Here is a 6,000-nt window from a genome sequence, read left to right on the forward strand (position 1 = left end):
GCACCATGGGGCACAGGTAGCTGGCAGGTTTAAACTAGAGTAAGTGGTGGATTCTCTGTAACTTGAAGTCTTTTTAAATCATGATTTGAGGACTTCAGTAACTCACCCAGAGTTTATGGGTCTGTTACAGGAGTGGGTAGGTGAGGTTCTGTGGTCTGCAATGTGCAGGAGGTCAGACTAGATGATCACGTGAGGCTGATGATCAATGAAAGTGATATATAGCTCAGGTTTATAAGATGAGAATACTATAACAACAGAATACAACGATCCCTTTTTCTCCATTACACAAGGTGAAGGTTTGAGCCTTCTCCCATTGAAGTCAATGAGAATCTTGCTGGTCACACTCTATATTAAAGGTGATTTATACATAGTTTATAAAGGGTAAATTAGGTTTAATAATACAGGATTAATTGCTGTTACAAGCCTGTTGCAGACATGCAGACATTATGTGTTAGAAATGGTAATAAGCATACCAACGGGTGGTGTTATAGATGGTTATAAGCAACCTATTGACCTGTTGGATTCTATAACAATCTACAGCAATTTGAGTATTAAAGCATCTCTCAGTAGTTTAGTAACCCTTTATTAACTGTTTATAAATGCACCTGTATATAAAGTGTGACCATTTTGCTATTGTCGTCAGTGGGAGCAGACTACAGTTCTAATTATTGCAACAGTTTATTAATTCAATGCATTCATGTGACCCACTGCTGGAGCAGAAAAGATGGGAGTTGCTTTAAGTGAACTGCAGCTGTTCCCATGCACCTATCACTCACCTTGTTCCCCCAAGTACATGATTCACCTTGGAGTTTTCTTTTTGACAAGTATGCCAGAGTCAAAAAGATGAAAGGGAAGATAAACAAGAGGAAATGGGTGTTTGGTACAAAAGCTACATTCTTGTTGTACAGCTCTGCAAACGCCAGCTGTGACTACACTGTGCATCTTAAAACACTGCCAAAAGGTACAAACATGGACATAATTTAGCCGTGTCTATTTTAGCCAGGTGCAGAGGATCTCTAAATATATTCCATGTGCCACTTGCTGCAGTTGCTATGGATATGATAGTGGAGGCCTGTAACTAGGTTTATAAAAGCTGTTGCATTATTATTAGTAGTAGTATTGAACCATGGATTTTATAGTCATTCCTGCTCCCTAAATAGTCCATTTAATGGAATATTTCTTGTTTGGATGGTGGAGGATGAGAGGGCTATAAACACTACTATTTCCCCTGTTCTCCTTTCACAGGGGCTTGTTACTGTTTATTTTATAGCACAGGGCCCAATCCGGAGCCACCCTTTTGTGGGCATATTAAGGCCAGAAGGAATGGAAATGCTGCATTACTGTTGCATTGACAGGAAAAGCATGCGAGAAGCCATCCAGAGGGTTTCCCTCCCTCCCATGCACAGAGAGTGGGACCTGTCTGCCAGTGTTTATAAAGCACTTCTCCATGTAGTATATATACACCAGGGGGCTGATTCTGTCCCTCGCTCCAGGTCCTATATGCCACTCAGGTAATGTAGAGGGGCTGTCAAGGTGCCTCACATAGTCAGGGAAGAATGACACCATAAGTGGCCCTACACAGCCCCTTTCTTGCAGTTCCTGGTGTAGGGGGTATGCTGGTGGAGAGAGGAGGGGAGGGGCTGGCTTCGTAGCAGTGAGTGCTAACAAGATTTCTGGTTGCTCAAGGCCCCAGCCGGCCCAGAATCCAGGCAACACAAAGGTGACTTAAAGTCTCCCACTGGCCTGCACCCTCTGATGCTGAGTTTTCCAGAGGTGTACTTCAGAATCTGTCCACAGGTCTCCTCAAGAGAAGGTAAAAGGGATGGGGAGTGGGCCTGCACCCGGCCATAGAGTTATAGCCAGTTGGTTGACACACGATGCCAGTCTGTATGGCCCGTAACAGATGGCGGAGATGAGGAGTGAGCTGCCAGCAGTCAGATAGCTACATGGGAGCCCAGTGCAGTCCTTGGAGGTTACAGGTCTGAATCCTGGCCTATGGTACCACTGCTGGTGCTTTGGGCTGAAAAGACAGTGGAACTGGCTTGGTTCCGATGAAGAGATGGGGCAGGCCATTAAAAAAGCCGTGCAGTGTGCTCCACATCCCTATGCTACTGTGCTCTGGAAGGCCTCCCTTCGCAATAGCACCAAGAAAGTTTGGCAGAGAGTTGATCCACTGCCTGCCCCAATTTCCATGCAGAAAAAAGGAGCAGACCAGAAGCATCTTCACCAGAGGTCTGTGGTTAGAGTTTGGCTGATTCCTGCAGGGAACTCTTGTGCAAAACTTTGTCCAAGAAAGGGAAGTTTGGCCCGGTAGCTCTGATTACTGATGAAGCATGACACACATTTTAGACCCAAATATACTCACCTCCTACACAAACCGCAGCCTTCTCACTGTTCATTCTGCTGCATTGCTGACTCCAGCAATGCTGAATCAGAACACGTCAGAAAGTTATAGACGACTTAAAGAAATAAAATCCCATATTGTTTCAAGCTTCCTCCCTTGCTGTTTGTTCCTCACACATTTAAAAGGCTAGTGTCACACATTTTACTGCTTGGCAGCTCGAGAACTATGACTGTTGTCAGAAACATCTCTTCTTGCTGACATCAAACAACAATATTTACCTGGTACACAGAGGGTTTTAAATTTTGTGATATGCACACACACACACGCACACACACACAGAGTTGTAAGAGGCAATGTGTGAATGAGGCGGGTAGGATTTGGGGAACCTTCTATTCTCTTTTACACTGGTTTGAATTTGGGGTAACTCCATTGACTTCAAAGAGCAGATGCCCCAGTGACTGCTTTAGGGGAGTTACTCTGAATTTTCATCCATCTAAGCAACAGCAGAATTTTTCCCTTGGCCCTAATGTTTGAGCAAACTGTAGAGTGGAGAAGAGAAAGCTCAGGGGCCAGAACTTCATCCCTGGTCTAGGGCCAGATCCTCAAAGGTATGTAGGTGTCTAACTCAAAATGATTTCAAATATCTTTGAGGACCTGGACCTAACTTTCATGTTCTTGACTGTCCAACTTAAGTAATGTTTTTTATAACATAGTATTTTTGTCTATCCTACATGTACACGGGACATGATCTCACCCATACACACACAGGGGATATATTTCTCACTCGTGTACCTCATAAGTAGCGGAACTGATTTTGCTTACACTTTCTATACCTTTAACCTGAGATGAAGCCTGAAAAATGTCAGCCTGCCTGCTAATTTCTGAGCAACTGGAAAAGATGATGGCTTAGAATGGAAGTTGAATCTAATTAGTTATAGTGTGCACTACCTGTGTCTGCTAGAGTATAGAAGAAAGTTAGGGGTTATTGGTCCTTTGTGTGCATGTGTGTGTGAGCTGCAGGGAGACACTTGCAGTGAGAGCATCTCAAGCTGGTATGGAGAAATCATACACTGCTGCCTGACTCTGGCCCAGTGTCCTGAGAAGCTGATAAATTCTGAAGGAGATAGGAAGAAAGTCAGTGAAATTTATTCCCTCTTCTCCTATGCTAGTAATATAGATTGTTCATACTTTGAGAGGTTACTACTAGCTAGAGTTTGGTAAAGAGGTCAGTCTGCCCTGAAAGTGCTACGGAAGCCAAAATAAAGTCTAGTGAGTCCTATGTGGAGAATTAGAGTGCAGGCAATGAAAATACTTGTCTCTCTCCACTTCATTCATGGCCCCACTAAGCAGTGGCAAGGCTGCTGTTAAAATTAAAATATGGCTGAGTATTAGGGTATTAGCCAAGGGTAGATATACATGGAGACCAGGGTCTGTGACTGTTTTAACTGTCTTGTTTCATCCCTACTGCACAATCCCTTGATTAGTTTCCACCTGAGTGGCATTTTAAAGAGGATGCAAGTATGCTGGTGTTATTTTGCAGCACACTTTAGAGGATCAGATCTGCTTTTGTGGGTCTGTTTAGGTGTGTCTTTCTATCGGGTCAGTGTATCTCAGGGACAATAAACCACAGGTGGAAAGAAAGAAGGTATAAAACTCAGTGTAAACAAGGGGAGGAGTGACTATACAACCAACGTGATAGAGAAAAGATTGAAACCAAGAGTAATTTTCTATCCCCAACATCCAAAATCCGTAGATTCACAAGAAAAATACTTTCTCACACCATCAGAAATTATAATATAGACTTTCCATTAAAAAGTTATGTAGAAAAACTGTGTATACGCCTAGGGGATTTGTACATCTATACATATGCCTATGTGGCATTAATTATTTTTATAATTTATTTATGGTAACACCTAGGAACCCCAATCAAGTATCAGAGCCCATTGGACTAGAACTTGTGCAGATAAAATAACAAAGATAGTCCCTGTGCCAGGGGATTTACAGTCCATGTGTCAGAGAAGATATGCCAGGGGGACAAATCCGATGGAGGAGAGTTAGGGTGTACAAGGTAACAAAATGAACAGAGTTTAGAAGAAAATAGGAAGCATCATTAGACCAAATCAAGGCTAGACAACAATTACAAATAGGCACAGAGGATAAAACAAACTGTACGAGGAAGCCCTCTTCTGAGCAGATACTTGATGTATTGTAGAGGACAGTGGAAATTACTATAATTAAGATTGTATAACATTCTCCATTCCAACCACCTGTTTTTAGTTGCTCATCCATTTCTGAAACTTTGACCTTTGGGGCTGAATTTTTCTGCCCATAAGGTTGTGGGGTTTTTAAATGAAGTTTGAGTACAAGAAGAAGGTCAGACCAGTGGGACTCTTTACAGGGTAAAGTGCCACTCAGCATGGGTCAGAATGACAGAGTTTGACTCACAGTCAGTAAAATCCACTTTTCTTTCTTTCTTTCTTTTTTTCTTTCTATCCATCCACCCATCTATCTCTCTCTCTATCTATCTATTTTGAATAGCTCTACAGACAAAAACGATGGGGAGCAGAAAATTGACAGACTAGGAAATAGACCTCAACGTGGAAAAGTGCCTTTGAATGTTCCAACATAAATTGCCTTTGATATGGCTAAGTTATAACCCCTGAAAATTTAATATGACACCTGTGCAACACAGTTTGCATGGAAATTTTCACCAAGCTTACTACGGGTCCAATTCTGCCACTCTTATGCATGCTGAGTAGCACTTTATTTTGCAAGAATTCCCATTGTAATGAATAGGACTACTCTTAAGAGTAAGATGTTAACCGAAGGGTGGCAGATTCTGGTCCAAAGTGTGAATTTAAGGAAGGCTTCAATGTGTACGAGTGCCCAGTTAACCTAGGGACATAATGCAAGAGGTGAAGGAGTAGTGACGGCAGTTGAATGTTTTGTGAAGCTTGCAGGAGGGAGCCCTTCCTGCCACAGCTTAGGAGCTAGAGAGAACTCGGGGAAGGTTCTTTAAAGTTCTGGGCCTCCTCCGCTGGACCTCAAAGTGCACAAGACAAGGATGTTCTGGTGGCATCTAGACAAATAGTTCCAAATAATGGAATTTATATGCACTATTGCCAATTTGTTGCAAAGAGACAAGGCGGGTGAGGTAATATCTTTTATTGGATCAATTTCTGTTGGTAAGAGAGAGAAGCTTTCGAGCCACACAGAGCTCTTCTTCATGTCTTTGTCTCTCTCACCAACAGAAGTTGGTCCAATAAAGATATTGCCTCACCCACCTTGTCTCACTAATATCCTGGGACTGACCCTGCTACAGCTACACTGCATCTAATTTGTTGCAAGTCAGCAGAGTGGAGAGCTTCTTCTTTTTTTCTTTTATAAGGCGATTGGAAATTCCATAAAAAGCTATATTAAGAGAGCCTTCAGGCTGTACTGTGAAGAACTCTAGAGTCAGGAAATAACAGAGTTAACATTACTGAGACTGTAAACTGTCTGGGGCAGGGATCGTCTTTTTGTTCTGTGTTTGTACATCACCTAGCACAATGGGGTCCTACTCTAGGCACTATAGTAATTCAAATAAATAATAACAATTAATGAATGTTGGATACATAACCAACCTTTTATATCTATGTGCAATTTCAATACAGTCT

The sequence above is a fragment of the Emydura macquarii genome, unplaced genomic scaffold (assembly GCF_026122565.2).
Source record: "Emydura macquarii macquarii isolate MOO-44397 ecotype Brisbane River unplaced genomic scaffold, CSIRO-AGI_Emac_v2 contig_1644, whole genome shotgun sequence".
In the NCBI taxonomy this organism is placed as follows: Eukaryota; Metazoa; Chordata; order Testudines; family Chelidae; genus Emydura; species Emydura macquarii.